We start from the raw sequence: 19,167 nt of genomic DNA on the forward strand, positions 1-19,167 counted from the left end.
TGAGCAGGGGAAGGGGCAGAGGGACAAGGAGACTCTCCACTGAGTGGGGAGCCTGATGCAGGGCTCCATCCCAGGACCCCGAGATCATGACCTGAGCCGAAGGCAGACGCTTAACCGACTGAGCCACCCAGGTGCCCCTATTTCTTTATTTTTAAAGATTTTATTTATTTGAAAGAGAGGGAGAAAGAGAGCAGGGGTGGGGGGCCGAGGGGAGGGGCTAAAAGGCAAAGCAGAGAGGGAATCTCAAGCAGACTCTGTGCTGAGTGCAGAGCCCAGTGCAGGGTTGGATCTCACAACCCTGAGGTCATGACCTCAGCTGAAATCAAGAGTTGGATGCTTAATGGACTGAGCTACCCAAGATTTTAAGTAATCTCTATACCCAATGTGGGGCTCGAACCCGCAATCCCAAGGTCAAGAGTTGCATGCTCCACCTGAGCCAGGAGGTGCCCCCAGTTTTTACACACTTTCATTTCTCGGTGTCACCCATACTGTTTTTGGCCCTTCTAAAAATTCCTTCTTCTCATTGTTTTTCAAACTCTGAATTCACACTATCTTGTAACAATCTCTTTGCCCCATTTCTTTCTCTTCCCTACTTTCTAAACACCTCCAGTTTGGAAAATCTCAAAACTACAAAGTTGGAGAGAACAGTATAACAAGCCCTAGAGTAGCCACTTTATCAGATTATGACATTTTTTTTTCATTGATATCTACCATCCCAGGATTGTTTCGAAGCACATTTCAGATTACATATCATTTTGTACATAAATATTTCAGAATATATTTGTTAAATACAAAGATTTATAAAATCACAATCACAATAATTTTCATACCCCCAAATTTTTCCAATTTTTAAATCTCATCAGATATCCAGAATTTCTTGATTGTCTCATGAATATTTTTTTCATCGTTAGCTTGCTCAAATCAGGAACCAAATAAAACCCAAACACGGCAAAGTTGATGTGCCTCTCAAGTGTCTTTTAATTTATAGATACCTCTTTCCTTTCTCTATTCAGTTTTTTCCTTGAAATTTTTTTGTTGAAGGAAGCAGGTTATTCATCCTCTAAAGTTTCTCAGTTTGGAATTTTATTGATTGTAGTACATAGTTATCATCCCCGTAAATTAGTGGCAAGATCTACAGAGTCAATCAGATTCAAGTTCAATTTTTGTTTTCAAAAATATTTTAATTTCAGGGTGTAATGCTCATTGTTGCTTATTTTCCTTGGTCTTCAGAGTAGTTTTTTGCTACATCTCAATCCCCAGAGCTCAGTTCCTCTGCCCATGATCTTTTGGTGTAGTAATCTGTTCCTAAATCTTAGCTATTACTTTTAAAAAGTGATACAGAATATTAGCCCCAAATGATATAGGATGTTAGCTCTGAAAGAAAAGTGAAGCATCTATCAATGTAAGACTCCTGTATTAAAGTTTTCTAATCTAATATTCTGGAAGGTATTTTGTGACTAAAGAGCCCACAGTCAAATAATTTTGAGAAAATCCTTGAGTGAATAAACATAAACCATTTCTTTACAATGTAAATGTACACTGTAAATCTAAAAGAGGGGGTCTGGTAATCAGTGTTTCCTAAACTTACTTGACTATGAAGCTACCCTTCTTAAAATGATGTTTATTAAAGCTTCCCCATAAATAGTGTTCCATGGAACATACTTTGGGAACTCTGGAAAACTGGGTCTCAGTGAAAGCAAGACTAGGGCTCTTTCCTCTGTTTAGAATCTGCTAAGCAGTTACTTTGCCTTGCTTAACTGCTATATACAGAATAGGTCTTAATTTACTTGAAACAAAAAGAGAAGAAGAAGAATCTCCAGCCCTCACCTGAGTTTGAGCCCAGGTTTTCTAGCAGTGTATAGCCTTGCTCCTTGTCTGTCATCAAAACAGAGCAGTGAAATCAGCTTCCTCTCAGCCAGCGGCCCCTTTACATCCCTCTCCCCTTCTTGTGCAGAATGTCCCCTTCTTGTGTAGAATGTCTACTTTTTAGCAATGGACTCCAAGAATAAGGACTATTTCTCAACATGGTAGCCATTGTCTTTCAGTGTATACCACAGATGAGGGCAGAAATCCACTGGTACTTAGAAACATGAAGGAATGCCTTATCGGTAGAATGAAAGATAGTAACTCTTGATTACTTCCCAGAAACACAGTGGGCTCATGTCTGATTGCATTTGGAATCCCCATGGCCCTTCCACCCCCTTAACGTGTCCTACAGTGTTTCCTTCATTCCTTGAGTTAATGTTTATCAAACATGCTTTGGGCTGCACTCTGGGCTCTCCATTTACCTTGAAGATAGGCCGTGGTTCCTCTTCTGGAAGGGCCTCAATGTGGCGAGTGACATCAGTCACCCAAACAGATCGTTATAACCCAGTGTGGGTTACACGGGGAGTTAGGGGAGCAGGATGACAGTTTCATTCTTAATAACCTTGCCGCTCATAAGGCATTTTAAGTTCTCAAGTCTTGGGACAATGTCTCCTGTCTTCTATCCACCCAGCACGGATTGAACTGGGAGTACAGTCAGTATTGACAAAATTCTTACCGGGAAATTCACCTACACCTGTCTTAGAGGAACCACGCATTCTAGCCTTGTGATCTAAATATCTAGCTAATTCTCTCATCTTATTTTTCTTCCTTTGATAGGGAGAAATCATACAGATATAAAGCAGGTGAATACTACAGTGAGGTTTGATGGCATCAAGTTGGAGAGAAACAAAATAACGGTGGTGGCCACCTGCCAAAATGTCCCTCTGTGAACATCAAAGCCAGACACTGTCACACAAGGCCTCTTGCACATCTGGAATCAATTCTTTTTTGTGGTGTGTGTGTGTTTTCTATGCAAGGGAAGTTCTAGATTTAGGAAAGTTGGAGTGAGAAATTTTTAATCTCATCAGGAAAAATTACTCACAGTGAAGAGGTCCTTTTCTCCAGCTGTGGGTCACATGAAATGTTCACAAACGGTCAGTGAATCTTATTGACTTTTATGACTTCAGCAGTCGAGTCATGGAATGTTCTTTAGCTGCCAACAGAAATTACCCTCTAAAGTGAGAGCAAAAACCCCTAACTGGCCAGAGAAGCCCCGGCGATTTTTGTTTCACATAGGGGGAGTAATTTATTATGCCAATCATAGAAGTTTAGCTTTGAATCTGACGCTCAGTGAAAACGTTAACCATTCCAGTGATAGCCAGTAAAAGCATTTTAATTTTATGTTGCATAATTTTTTTTCTCCTGACAGAAACTAAAAGATTTAAAATTTCTCCTCACTAGTATCTCTACAAGACTGTAAGCCTTCTGCAGGCTTCAATATAGAGAGTTATATTTGCACACACATGCATATCTTCACTTACCCCTGCTCACCTAGCCCCAAATCGGATTTATGTGTATACAACCACTTACACACTATGCCCAAAGGATTCTTTTTAAGAACAGAAATGGGTCCTACATGATTGCATTGAGCAGGGAAATGCTAAGTGGGTGTTTTAGGTCTTTGCTGTTGAGAACATAGATCTATTTTAAAGGTAACTTAGTTAAAAGGAACAAAACTTCTTCTAACTTTCCAGTGGGGGGAGAACAGGGTCTTTAATGATAGGTTGACTCTTTGGACTGGTGTTCCATGGACGGAATAATAAATGGAGATGATAGTCAGAATATTCTGAGCTTACTCCATGGAATAAGCCATTCGTTATCTATCATTTCTGAGACAGATATAATTTTACCTGTCCTTCTGTCTCATCTTTTTAATTGATTGATTGATTGATTGATTAGAGAGATGGAGCTGGAGCGGAGGAGCAGAGGGAGAAGGAGAAGGAGAATCCCAAGCAGACTCCACAGGAGTGAGGAGCCTGATGAGGGCCTCCATCTCACAACCCTGAGATCAGGACCTGAGCCAAAATCAAGATCGGACGCTTAACAGAATAAGCCACCCAGGCGCCCCTGTCTCACCGCTTTATCCTGCAGATTCTGTACTCGCTACTATGTTTCTTTTTCTTAGCCACAAATGGGCTTAAACCACATTATTATTATTTTTTGTTGTTCTTTTCTTTTTTCAATGATACATATTTTTAGTAGGTCAGTAATAACAATTGAAAATAATAGTATTTTTGGGGGGGATAAAGTATACTACTTGGACACACACTATCTCGCAACTGAGCTTCGCTATCAGCTTGCGAGAAAAGCTGGGGAGGTAGCACTATCCCTGCTTGGCACATGAAGAAACCGAGGCTTAGCGATCCTCAGTGAATCTCCTAAGGTCTCACCACCGGGACCAAGAACTGGTCAGTCTTAATCGTCATTGTCATGTTTCAGATGCTCTTTCCACCATCTCTCATTGTTTTCACTGGGCACTCGGCATGCAGACACGCAGCGTACGTGATTGGTGTGTTTGGAATATTGGAGCGAACTTACTTAAAGCCAACAGGATAATCAGTCAGGACTGACCCAAATAGACATAGCTCTCTACCCACAGGAACAAGCAGGTTGGAACGCGGGCAGGGAGCCCAGAATGTGTCTCCTCACAGGAAGACGGACAGGAATCTCTCTGGAGACTGGCCAGGAGGCCAGAAGGTCTCCCAGAGGGTCAAGAAGCCTGCCAGGAAGGATCTATAATGCTTCCACTTTAGGTTTAAAATACATTATGGCCACAGCAGGCATATCTTGTACTCTCTACACGCCGTCGCCAGAAATGCACATATATCGGCTCCCATGTAGATAGACAGTATCTCGCCATGAAGGGTGAATCTACAGGCAGTTTTCTAGCTCTAACTTTCAGTCAAACCAATCAACGTAAGCCAGTCAGCAGTGTATGTGGGATGACAGATACTTCCAGATCTTTGCTGATTGTCCTAGGCAGGTAATGAGTTTGGGCATAAGGCAGGGCTGGACTGCTTTGCCACCGCACGCTCAGATTTTCCCCACAGCTGACTAGGGCAGAAGCTGCTAACTGCCTACCCAACATCCACCCTGCCTTCCTCCTTTAGTCATGGACCCCTGGTTTTATAGAGGGCACCCAGGGCACAATGAAAAAACCATGTTCCACACTCCACCTTGTAGCCAGGAGTGGCTGTGTGGGTATGTTTTGGTCAAGGAAAGGTTAGCAAAAGTAATCTGTGGGACTGTGGGGACCTTTCCTTAAAAGGCGGGGATTTGACCTGCCTTCTTGCTGCCTGGAATGTGGGTGTGATAGCTGGAGTTCCAGAAGCTACCCTGAAACCTGAGGACAAGGGCAACATTCTAGGAACCGAAGAGTGAAGGACAGTAAGGAGTCTCAGTCTCTGAAAACTCTGAGGAGCGGCCATGACAGCCCTGGACTCTGACTTCCAGACTTATTTTATGCGGGAGAGACATAAGCTTCTGCTTGGATGAAGCCACGATTATTTGAATGTTCTGTTGCACTGCAGTGGGACCTTCTGCCAAGTGACACATGGACGGGCACATGGTGACAGAGGGGATCTAAAAACATGGGGAAAAAAAAAAGGAGGTGAAAATGATTTTAAAAATAAAAAGGAAGGGACGCCTGGGTGGCTCAGTTGGTTAAGCATCTGCCTTCGGCTCAGGGTCCTGGGATCGAGCCCCGCATCGGGCTCCCTGCTCAGCGGGGAGTCTGTTTCTCCCCCTGCAGCTCCCCCTGCTTGTGCTCGCTCTCTCTCAGACAAATAAATAAATAAAATATTTAAAAAAATTTAAAAAAGTAAAAAGGAAGAGGAGATAATTTGAGGTAGTTTACCAACAAAAGAGAATAAGCAAATCGTGTAATTGGACAATATTTAATTCTGTTGTTTTCCCGTTCTTTCTACTCCTACCCTTTGCCCTTTAAACACCACCGTCCTGATGACAGGAATGGTGCACAGAATAAAGTGTCAAATTACCAGCTTCTAAAGGTTTATGTAGACTTTTAAGAGTCTATAGAAGAGACAATAATATATATTTTTAAATTAGTCAACTTTTTATTAAGGAGAGTTTACAACTTACTCCACAGCAGGCATAATATTATAGTAAGCCCCAGGTACTCATCACTCAGTCCCAACAACCACGAGTCCATGGCTAACGTTCTTCCATCCAGAGCTCCTTCTTCTTCTTTCTCATCACTTTTTAAAATAAACTGTAAATTTTGGAATAATTTTAAGTTTTCAGAAAACTTGCAAAGATGGCACTGAGAATTTCCCCATATACCTTCACCCACTTTTCCTTCTTAAATATCTTACACTACGATAGTGCAATTGTGAAAATGAAAAATTAATATTGGTATATAACTATTAATTAAATTTAGACTTTATTCTGATTTCACGTGTTTTTTTTTTTTCCCCCAGTAGTTTTCCTTTTTCTCTTCCAGATTCCAATCCAGGATACCATGCTATATTTAGCATATCCTAGGCTTTACATAGTTCACCTGTAAATGTTTTAGTACACATCCCTAAAAGACAAAGACTCTTTAATGTACACCTCCAAAATATCAACTCGTTAATATCATTGACATCAAATCAAACACTTTCTTGTAAATGTCATGTCCTTTTTATGGACTCTTTTTTCCTAATCCTGGATCCAAACATGACCCAAATATTAGGATTGGTTTAGAGACTTTAAAGCTTTTTGTTCTATAGATTTCTTCTTCTTTTCTCTCTCCTTTTTCCTTTGTAATTTATTTGTTGAGGAAACGGGCTTGTCTTTCTGTCCTTCCACCCGGATTTTGCTGATTCCATCCTGGAGGAGTAAATTTCCATGTTCCTCTATCCTCTGCATCCTGTAAATTGGCACTAGAGCTTGATCAGATTCATTCTTTTATTCATGCGATTAGTTTTAGTAAGAATATTTTATAGACTGTGGTGGTGTATTTCCACCACTCTCCAGCTATCTCTTTTTGCGAAGTTTGTGGTTGTTGATGTCCTTTGTTATAGAGATTACAAACTGATGATATTGTAATTCTAACATTTCTCATTCATTTATAAGCTGAAGTATGCCTTTCCCCTCACTTATTACTTGGTTATTGTGGCACACATCATATAAGAAGGCAAGGTAAATACTGATTCTTTACCTTTTTTTGCCACTTTAAAAAACAGTGAGTTGATCTCTTCGCATCCTCTAATATTGACCAATGAACTTATAGTCCACGGTCTGGGTGAACAAGTGTTTCTTATGTTAAAGAACTGAATGCTTAAGACACAGAGTATTTGTTTAGTATTTCTATACTTCTCCGCTTGAGAGCCCAAACAACCAACCTGGAGAAGTGAGAGCATTATATACATATATATGATATATAAATAAAAAAAAATAATAAAATAAATAACATATATATAAATAAAAATATATAATATATAAATAAAATGTAGCACCATGAGACACTCTGCAGGGAAAATGAAACAGTAGCTTTCTTTCCCCTAATTTCACAGAAAGTGGGAAGGGCGAGCACTACAGACCAGAGCCTGCATGCTGGTGGGATCCTGGGAAGAGGCGTTAGAGCTCCCAGAGTGTGTGAGTGTGTGTGTGTGTGTGAAGGAAACATGTAGGTACATTTGGAAGAATCTGGGAGGGGCAGACTGGGTGTCTCAGCTCTCAAAGTGTAGCTGAGAAGAGCTTTAACATCATAGAGAAGCCTCAGGGCTGGTCTGGCCCTGGAAGCAGGTGGCATTTGTTGGTGGCTTGGCAAGGAGGCAGGCACCGAGGCAGGGAGGCCCAGGAACAGCCCCTTCTCATCCTATGGCCCCAGAGCAGTGCAGGGAGGGTGCCAGGGCCTACGAGCGCTGACAGGACCGGGCTGTGGGGCTGGAGGACGCCTCACAGATGGCCGTGACATCAGAGAAGAGCTAGTACAATGGACATCTGCCATCCACGTGGGCGACCTGCACTCAACGGAGACCCAGACACCGGAACTTAGATTACTCTGGCCCCAGGGTACCGGGTGGGGAAACAGAAGGCGATGGGGGAGAGAGCCTAGGCCTGGATCTGACCAGCTAGTACCCAGAAGAGTTTAAGTTGTTTTCTCTTTCTCTGTACAGTCGAAATACATTGAGCTCAGTGGTTTGCACAAATTAGCAGAAACACTTCATCTCCCCGGTATAAGTTTACATTCTAGTCAACGGATTTCAGTTACAGAGCCATGGAGAAGGTAAGATTATGGTCCAGCCAGGACTGTAAATTTAAATCTCTCTATAAAAACATAAGTGGTTCAGGAGTCAGAGAAGCTACTTGAGCTAATAGTTCTCCCTCCAGGAAGGCAGAAGAGGATGGGCTGGCCTGATGGTTGCTATGCGGCATGAAGGCAGAGGGTAGACTATGAGGGGGCGTCCATTTATGATTGTGGTTGTTTCTCCCCTCAAAAGTTTGTGTTTAAACACATTATAATGTTGTGAGTAAAAGCTTTGATTGTGAAGTGATACTAATACTAGCCTGAAAAACCCCTGGTCCTCCCTCTGTTCTTGACGAGGTGAAAAAGCTCTTACCTGGCATTGTCAGGCCTCTAGATTGTACCTTCCCGAAGCCTGTGGGCATGTGTTAAGATGTCAGTTCACCTTACAGCGTATGTTGGAAGCAATTGGATTTATTCCGTTTGCTATCAACTGAATAATTTTGTCCCCCGCCCCCCACCAAATTCATATATGGGAAGCTAATCCCCAGTGTGATGGTATTAGTAGGTGGGGCCTTCTGTAGGTGATTAGGTCATGAAGATGGAACCCTCATGAATGGGATCGATGACATTATGAAAGAGACCTCGGAGCATTCTCTTGCACTTGCTGCCATGTGAGGATTTAGCAAGAAGGCCATCGGTGAGCCAGGAAACAGGCTTTCACCCGTCACTGACTCTGCTAGTGCCTGGATTTTGGACTTCTCAGCCTCCCTAACGGTGAGAAAAAAATGTTTCTTGTTTAAGCCACCCAGTCTGTGGTATTTTTGGTATATCAGCTCAAATGGACACTATTATTTGCAAGATTCCTGTGTGTGGATTACCCTTTATGTCTCTAGATTCTATCTCCCTATTGGTCAAAGGAAGGGAATTTGAACTAAGCACTAGACAGGCTGCGCTGTGATTCCGTAAGTCTCAGTTGGCTGTCTCACCACAACTGCCATATTAAGTAAAGTAGCCCCGGGGGCTCTTTCTTAGACAGATAGCTATAGTTTTGGCCATATTATATTTAGTAAAACCAAACCTTTCCCCCCAGGATGGCAGATAGCTACTGTTTACCTGCTTAGCAACTACTCCTTTTAGTTGGAGGAACTTCTTTTTCCCCTTACTCTAACCACAAAGGTTTCTTGCACTTGCTACTCTTAGGTCCTGGACCATCTGACCATGGGAACAGTCACATGACTCAGGCCAACCAGTAAGAATCTTTCTTGGGATTTTTGTTTCTTTTGTTTTTTACTTACAACTGGAAGAAAGAGCACTTGTCTCTCTAATGGCAGAACTGGGAAGATGTAAGATATTAGGAGTTATAGTTTCAGTGTAGAAGAAAACGTTGGCATGCAGAGAACCTTAGAGAAGAGAAACAGAGAATCCTACTTTACCTGAGTTCCAGTTCCTTTGGCTCTAGGAATTGTACAGCCTTTACTGAGACTGGGAGAAGCCAACAACAAAGACCTCTTATGGCATAAAGTAGATAAAACTCACTTATTTGTAACCAAAAGAGCACCAATTAACCTAGTAAATGGAATTCGAGCCAAAGTCAATCACACATGGGCTGAAAATTAGGGAGGCATGTGAAATGGCTTAACATAACTTTCTGAATAATACAAATGCTCCTTACTGAATGGCAGAATATAGGCCCTTCTTACACTGCTGAAAAAAAAAAAATACACCCCAGATAAATGAAAGAGGTGGGCCAACTTAGTTCAAGTTCTTTGCACAAACATTCTGAACTATTGTTCTGTTTTTCCACGAAGTGCATTTGTATTCCAGTCCTCAAAGCTTCGTGGCGTAGAGAGACTGCAATACATGGCATTTTCTATATTTCCTTTTAATAATCCCCCAGCCTGAAGGTAATCCATGTATATCTCTTTGGGGCAACTACAAAAAACTCAACTAATACAACCAAGACCAGTAATTCTTAAGGGTACCATCTGGGTCACTATAAACCTTTTTAAAAGACAGAATTTTGGTAGAAGTGGGTCTGAAAACTCCACAGGTAGCACAAAACACATCCTGATTAAAATTCATTTTACTGGATTTTTCTTTCAACTTCCATGAGTGTAGAACAGTTGTTTAGATTCTGGTGGGTGGTCATGAGGCTATATTAATATATAGCTATGCTAAAATCCAAAAAAATGGTCAACCTCTAAATAGCTATCCTTGTCTCCAGTTTTACCCTGTTAAAATATCTATGGTCAGTTTGGTTTCCTCCTTCCAAAAATAGATGTCACACTTTGAACTTAAAATATTTTCTGGTCACAATGAGGCTTAGACATGAAATTTCTTTCTATTTTCCTTGCTGCCTATTTCTCTCACACTCTCTCATATCCTTCTGGTTGTAATTTCAGCAGCCCTACATTCCCAACATCAAACGGAGGTTAAGTACCGTGTTATTTAAACAAGATGAGTGTATTTGATAATGACTGAGTAGAAAAAGCAGAGGAGGAATAAAGCAGAGATGAGCGGCAACTCCCAAGAGCAGGGCAAGAGGAGAAATGTCTCAGCAACCCCACATTTATCGGTCTCCTCAGTAAAAATACTGTTCTCATAACATTATAATTCAGCTCCCTAAATTTTTATGTTTCCCACTTTGGAAAACAGCTATGTCTAGTATATAATTTCACCCTTTTATTATGACATTTGAGAAAGTAGCCAAGACTGGTTAGGTTTAATTACCACCATCAAGTTATTTTAGATGTCAGTTTCTACAAGTTAGTCACAAATGGGCAGATGGCAGAAACATGTTATTCCAGAATGACCAGACTTGGGTAGAGCTAGAGAAAAACATTGACTCCCTTTTTTGATCTTTGCGGTGTTGTGAATACATATCTTGTATGTTTGCTTTGGTGATCTCATTGTATGATTTTAGAAGAACCATCAGCTGATTTGTTTTCTGTTTCTTTGAATAATATTAAAAAATGTGACCCAAGTGTTTTCAATTAGACATAATAAAAGAAGGGATAATTGTCCTGAACTCACCATTTGCTGCAGTTACTTTCTTCAAGGTACTATCCTGAACTTGATGTTGAAATGTTAATGCATTCTGATTGCATGACTTCATTGAATGTGGCAGATGAAGAAATGGAATTTGCACTCCTTGAAAATCTGTACTCTGTAGTGTTCTTAGCTTTGGTAATGATATACCCCTGGACAGCGTGTGTGTTCAGAATGGACCACATGTGGACATCTCTGGTCACTGGCATAACCTTTCATTACTGCTTAAATACAGATGAGTATTTTTCTTTTTTTAAGGCCATATTGTGGGTAAAGAACAAAATAAGCATATAGATATATAAGTGGCCTGAGAACAAAACACTGAAAAACTTACAGAAGTAAAAATAGTTGCATTCTTTTTCTTAGATTTTATTTTTATTTATTTATTTAATTTTCAATAGATGAGGATCCAGAATGGGTTTGTTATATGGAAATAACTTTTTTTTAAAGTTCTTATTTAAACTCTAGTTAGTTAACATATAGGGTAATATTGGTTTCAGGAGTAGAATTCAGTGATTCATCACTTACATGCAACACTCAGTGCTCATCACAATGAGCACTCTCCTTAATGCCTATCCCCCATCTAACCCATCCCCCACCCACCTCCCTACTGTTTGTTCTCTACAGTTAAGCCTCTTATGGGTTGCCTCCCTCTCTTTTTTCCCCCTTCCCCTATGTTCATCTGTTTTGTTTCTTAAATTCCACATATGAGACAAATCCTATGGTATTTGTCCTCTCTGACTTACTTCACTTAGCATAATCCACTCTAGTTCCACCCACATCATTGCAAATGGCAAGATTTCATTCTTTTTGATGGCTGAGTAATATTCCATTGTGTATAGCTACCACATCCTCTTCATCCCTTCTTATTAAATCACATTGCATAACATTAAATCATTTGATTTAGTTAGGGTACTGCTAATATACACACAACGTGAAGGTTCTAAGATTTTACCCTACTGGCAAGATAATAAGTTAGCCTGCCAGGGTCATGGATTTTGACAGAAAACAAGAGACTCCTGAGTCAGACACAAAGCTATTATTACTCACAGCAATAGCAGTGGTCAGACTACAGTATTTGCCCCAGTTTCCTATGACTCAACTCCTATAGAGCTATACATCGAAGGACAGGTGGTGCAGTTACAGTGGGTTATGTTACAGGAGACAAATCCTGAGTAGAAGTAACAGGAATCATTTATAATGGGCAGTGAGCATGCCTAAACTTTTTTTTTTTTTTTTTTTAATTTGACAGAGAGAGATAGCGACAGCAGGAACACAAGCAGGGGGAGTGGGAGAGGGAGAAGCAGGCTTCCCGCCGAGCAGGGAGCCTGATGTGGGACTCGATCCCGGGACTCCGGGATCATGACCTGAGCCGAAGGCAGACGCTTAACGACTGAGCCACCCAGGCGCCCGAGCATGCCTAAACTTTTCCCTGGAAAGAGATACTATCTTTACTTTATTGGACGATAAACAAATATGCCTTAATTTCTTTGGAGGAAAACACTATATCTAAGCCTATACCAAGGCTTTTTACCAAACAAACATCCTTGAAAATATAGTCTGAAAACAGGCAGTCAGTGGTTCTATTCCTATGATGTTCAAACAGGGGAGAACCAATGAGAAGTGTCTTACAATGGATGCAGTGTACAGAAATGTAAATTTCTTTTTTTGTCTCTGTAATTACACTGAACTTAGCTTTGGAATCTCCTTTTCTTCTTCTTCTTCTTCTTCTTTTTTTTTTTTAAAGATTTTATTTATTTATTTGAGAGAGAGAGAATGAGAGACAGAGAGCATGAGAGGGAGGAGGGTCAGAGGGAGAAGCAGACTCCCTGCTGAGCAGGGAGCCCGATGTGGGACTCGATCCCGGGACTCCAGGATCATGACCTGAGCCGAAGGCAGTCGCTTAACCAACTGAGCCGCCCAGGCGCCCTCCCTCGAGCTTCTAATAATAACAACTCACACCTGTTGAGCTGTTTCCTCCCTTGATCTTCACAAACGTTAAGAGGGAGGGACTCTTGTATCCTCATCTTATCAGGACAACCCTGACCCTAGCACACGGCCTCCATCCCTGTCTGAAAATCTCTATCTTTTCCCCAACCGCACTTTGGCTTGGGCGAAGGGGCTCTGGAAGGAGGGCCCACAACCTTGACCACAGCCCTCAGTGCATTGCCCGCGTGCTCGAGAAGCCTCGTTTTTTTTTTTTTTATTTTAAAGATTTTTATTTATTTATTCATGAGAGACAGAGAGACAGAGGCAGAGGGAGAAGCAGGCTTCCCGCCGAGCAGGGAGCCCGATGCGGGACTCGATCCCGAGACTCCAGGATCATGACCTGAGCCGAAGGCAGTCGCTTAACCAACTGAGCCACCCAGGCGCCCTCCTTTTCTTCTTTAATGTGGAAAACTTTAACTTCTTAAGATAAACTCAGTTATTACTTCTAGCTTAAAATGTAGTTCCATTTATAAATTTCAGTTAATTTGAGGTTCTTGTACTGTTTTTCTGCATATCTTTAAGGGATAACAATACAGTGGCAAACACTTGAAATTACACTCACCACATAATATTCTAAGCTGTTCATGTAAGTTAATTCTTTTAATCATATATGTATGCAGTATTCACAATCTCTACTTTACCTGTGGACATGAAGGCATAGGGAAGTCATCACATAGCTACTAAGTGTCAGAGCTCAGACTCCAAACATGGGGTCTCCAGAGTAGGTGTTCCTAACCTGTATAAAGTATATTACCTTCCTGCTTTCTAAGTTTTCAGGGGTCTCTGTGCTCCCAGGGACTTTCATACCATCTGTACATCTAATCCAGATTTAATTCGGGTCCCCCTGGCTCCCCCTGTTGTGTCTTGTCTTACAGCGTAGCCTTTGGCTTTGGTAGCTCAACTACCAGTACCTCGTGAGACTATCTACCGACTCCCACCCACTTCAGAACTTCAGCCCGGGATTCGGAGCTCCATGATGGTATGGGGAGGCAGCTCTGGGAGGTCTTCCTCAAACCCATCCACCAAAACTGCCCCTCAGGGATTGCTCTTCCATGACTCGGGGATCATGTGAAAGACACGGTTTAAATCTCAGTTCTGTCACTTACTTTCTGCATCACCTTCAGCATTTTGGCTGTCTGTGCCTCAATTTCTAGACTTCTAAAGGAGAGATAATAATACTGTATTCCTCAGAGCGTTGATGTAAAGATTAAATGAGTTAATTTATACTTGGCAGGTAAAAGTGCTACGTTAACTGCTTAGTATATTATTACACTTGAGAGGAATGGCAGGAAAACAGTTTTAGAGTATGGAACTGACAGAAATTTATAACCAATAAAACATATTCTAAGTTAGATGTGGTTGAAGGGGTCTTGACAAGTTTAACTTTTCCGCCACAGAGATGGAGGCTTTAGTTTGGTTACAGAGAAAGAGAAGAACTTTCATTTCTGCACACTGAGTCTTGTGAATTGTAATTGTGAAGGTTTCTTTGTGGTATGTGTTGTCATGCAAGCCAGAAAATAGTGTTTTTAGAAAATAACTCCTACTTTTCTGGTGTTCTGGTACATATTTGGTGTTTCTGCAATTTTATAAGGTTTTGTTCTGTTAAGGGAGTAGGAACAGTTTCCTTCTTAGGCACCTACTGATATCCATACTTTTATCACATTTCCTAACGCTCTTCTTTTACCATCTACTGAGTGCATTCTTATTTAATTTCAGGTGGGAAAATGGTAGCTTCTTACCGGCATTATGCATTCTCCCCATGGTGGGATTTAAGGTATTAAGGCTATGATTGAGTGTTTAAGCTTTTGTTTCTTGATACGAAAACTCAAACTTTTGGGACTGAGAGAAATCTTCCCCCTCTCAATCACTTGACTCTTGCACTTGAACACCGGAGCTTTTTAATCTTTCTCTGCTATATATTTATAAAACATATCCAGCCACTGAATTCACCTCCTTTTTCTGGGGCATATGTCCTTCCTGAGAGGTAATGACTGTCCCACACTAATAGATGGGGTACTAATGGCAACAAGAGTTGGGAAGAAAATTCCCAGGTGGCATCTCAAAAAATGTCACCCAATATACATAAAATGTTCCAGATACTGAAGAACTTTAGCATGTGTTTTAGAAAACAATATATTGAATTTAAGTTAAGGAAAAGAAAACAGTTAAGTGTTGGTGACTCCAACAGTGAAAATCTAGACTTTAATTCTTACGTTCATTTGAGCTTGCTAAGTTTAAGAAGATTACTTATGCCAGTTGCTCTAATTTCTGCTTCATTTTTCTCCAAAAGCAGGGCCAGAACTAGGTCAAAGTGAGGCACTTGGGTACAAAATTTAGGAGGTACTGAAAAATTCAGTTAAGATAAATCCTATTGGGGCAGCTGGGTGGCTCAGTCGTTAAGCGTCTGCCTTCGACTCGGGTCATCATCCCGGGGTCCCGGGATCAAGCCCCGCATCCGGCTCCCTACTCGGCGGGAAGCCTGCTTCTCCCTCTGCCACTCCCCCTGCTTGTGTTCCCTCCATGTGTTTCTCTGTCTAATAAATAAATAAAATCTTTTTTTTTTTTTAAAGATTTTTATTTATTTGCAAGAGAGAGAATGAGAGACAGAAAGCATGAGAGAGAGAAGGGTCAGAGGGAGAAGCAGACTCCCTGCCGAGCAGGGAGCCCGATGCGGGACTCGATCCCGGGACTCCAGGATCATGACCTGAGCCGAAGGCAGTCGCCTAACCAACTGAGCCACCCAGGCGCCCCATAAATAAATAAAATCTTAAAAAAAAAGATAAATCCTATTTTAATGCAATATTTTAAAAATAAAAAATAAGGCAAAAATTCATGTCGAACAAAAAATCAAAATTTTAAATAAAAACACCATCAGTATTACCGGCATTTCGTTTTGCCTCAGGCTCCAGTATGGTGGGATATAGCACCGTTACTGAGGCTAAGACTCTTTCTCTCCCTATTGCCAGGCCACTTTCCCATTAAGAGAAATGTGTGTGGTGGCATGAGAAAGCCTCCAAAGACTGATATTTGAGTGCATAAAATCTTTTTCCTTCTAGCTATTTTACACCTTAACTAATTTATATTCTTCGTAACTCTGCTTAAGGAGCAAAAGCTGGATGGTGTTTTTGGCTTGAAATGTGTGTCTGCTTTCTTCAATCTCTTTGTCCTATGAAACTGAAGCATTTAAAGATGTTTTCGTAGGAGCTTTTCTACCTTATTATTACATAACAAATATAACCTTTTCCCTACTTTTCCCTCGTAACAGGGCCTGCCCTTGAAAAGAGAATGAAATTTTCATGGTTTTCTTACCAAGCTGGCAAAACCCAAACCAAACAAACAAAACTATTAATAGCATTTTAATCCTGGCAGCCAGTGAGGCAGATAATATATTGGAGACAATCGTGTTGACATTATACTGCTTCAGAACTGAAACCAACCTCAAGGTGTAACAGAGAAGTGGTTCAAAACTTGCAAATGGTTCATCATTTCTTTTCTAAGGTTGGACCATCTAAGTATTGAAGAAGATGTTTGGGGTTGGGCAGAGTAAGACCAAGGAGGCCAGAGACAGACAAAATCGGTAAGAAATGACCTGTGACTGGGATCCCAAGGGCCAAGGGTGAGGACCTCTGGGGGTGGGTGGAGGGAAGGGCGCAGCAAGAAAAGGCTTCCGGGAGAGTTAGGCTCCTATATGACCGTATTGATGGAAAGGGTCTCTGGTGCCCAGTCTGACAGACAGCTGGGTGGAAAGAGGCTCCTCCCACCTCACAGTTGTCCTAACACCCTTTTTATTCCCGCATCATCAGGGACTGCTTTTAAGAACATTTTGATGGATGGCATTTTCTGCAGCGTTAGTAGTGGGAGGAGGTGGGGGGTAGAATCTATTTGCTGCACAGACAGTTTCTGTGATTTTAACAAGACTTCTCCACCCCCTTCAAGCCCAGCTCTGTAGACAGAACACACATTTGCTTGTTACCACTCGCCCTGTGGCCTCTGGGATCCCTTTCTCTTTAGCTGTGTTTCTCAATCCTTTGCATCTCTCCAAGGCAGAAGTAGCAAAAGCAAGAGGAAAACAGCAAAGGAATACAAGCCTGTGCTGTTTCTGGAAAACACTGAGCTTGTGTCCACACTCTGGAGGTAGAAATTCTGCCTTAAGAAAAACATTCCACCACAGGCCCCTTTGTCTGCTCTCCAAAGCACACACAAAAAATGGATTAACTTGAAATGTGGGCACCCAGATGTATGACATGGAGATGACCCTGACTAAAATGACTATGTACAAAATAAGAATATAGAAGGGTCCTCGTGATGTGAAGCACACATCCCCCACTAGGGCATACACAGTACACGACGGTGTTTAGGAGGGTTATCCCGTAAACATGCGTGCTTCTCCCAGGGGTTGCTCCACCCCCTTTTCTCCCATGCATCAGCGTGTTTCAGAGTTCAAGTAACAGAGACTCAGATTTCAATGAGTGTACACTTGGTTTGGTCAATATTTTTTAAAAAGGAAACCAGTTGCAAAGTTCAGTATTTTTATTATTTGCAGAGACAAATTTATTTTCCCACACCTCACTTCTAATCAACGGCAGGTAGCATGTTGAGAGACCTTGTGTTGGAAACCCATCCGGTGTCTTCCTCTCTGATATAGGTGCTCACAAACCCATGCGATTACGTGGCGCGTTCTGTCCATATTCTGGCACCATTTTGAGAGGGTGTTGGAAAGCGAGATACAGGCCATTTTTGGAAACGCATTTTCATTCTTTCTATAAGACCTTGCAGAAACAGAAATATCTGCCTAATGAAGAAGAAAGGGTGGATGGTGCTTGTTTTCCTCCAGTTGCTGAGAATGGATGAAGATTTTTATGGGGCTACTTGGAATACTCAGCTGACAGATGGAAGCAAGTGACTTTTTTTTTCTAGGTGCTAGTGGCTTTTCTCTTTCTAGGATGCACAGCCCAAAGAGCAATTACAAATTCTCCCAAGGAAAATCTGTATGACCCTTTGCAAAGGTATTACAAAAGAGTTCCCAGAAAATTATAGGAAATTCACTGAGCATTACTCGCCTAATCATGTGACCACCATCAGCTCGGTGTTCTCTTTTTTTTCTAATAAAAGATTGATATTAGTAGTATGATGCTTGCTGGAGCAATAGGTTAAAAAGGAAATCATTTCCTTTCCTATATTTTAAGAATGTTCCCTTTTGGCAGTACATAATCTCTTAAAAATGATCTTGCTTTCAAATAGCTACAAATATATCATTTAGGGCTTTTTTGTATGAATGTGGGGCTGATAGATTTAGATACCAGGGATGTATTGCAGGTTTTTCATTACCATAAATCCCGTGTCACATCAGCAGCATGATGGAAGCATTTTGATAGATAACATAAACTCATTAATCACCACTCTCTTAAACTAAGCACCACAGAAAGAATTTTAAATGTTCCACATTCCAACATTTACCTCCCCCTTTAAAACTGCCATCCTTTATTAGTTCATTCTGTTGAAGAGAGCTTGAGTTAACTCCATGAAAAGAGACTGTGTATCAAGGGAAGAAAGAACTGTAGAGGGGGAGGGGGAAGGGAAAGGAGGCAAGAAGATTAAATTCCATCTTAAATCCAAACACGGGCTAGATTGCATGCTAGCATTAACGTCTTCGTCCTCTTCCCAGAGAATGTTGGCAGACTTCCAGTTTATTAAAACAACAATCCAATGCTGATCTTCTCTCTGTATACACAATTCAAGGATGGATCATTTACTCAAACAGAGCTGTTCACTGAGGTATAAAAGCAAAAATGCATTTTAGGAGAGGTTGTTTATGACTATTGCGTAAATCACTATACCACTGTGTTTCATACAAGTAATCCTGATCGTTATGAAGTGAAGACAGAAAGCCACATTGTCATTCTGAAAGCAGTAAGCACAAGTTACGTCCAGGCATTTAATGATACTGCTTAACCCTGTGAAACTGTCCTAACTGTAGGTGTGTGTTCCCCTTAAAAAATATTTTTACCTGCCAAACAGATGCATTCTGGAATGAGTATTCTCTTACAATTGTTTTTCTCCACACCCACTCT

Source organism: Mirounga angustirostris, unplaced genomic scaffold (genome assembly GCF_029215605.1).
Source record: "Mirounga angustirostris isolate CCGP_5_RB_7025 unplaced genomic scaffold, mMirAng1.0.hap1 SCAF_7, whole genome shotgun sequence".
NCBI lineage: Eukaryota > Metazoa > Chordata > Mammalia > Carnivora > Phocidae > Mirounga > Mirounga angustirostris.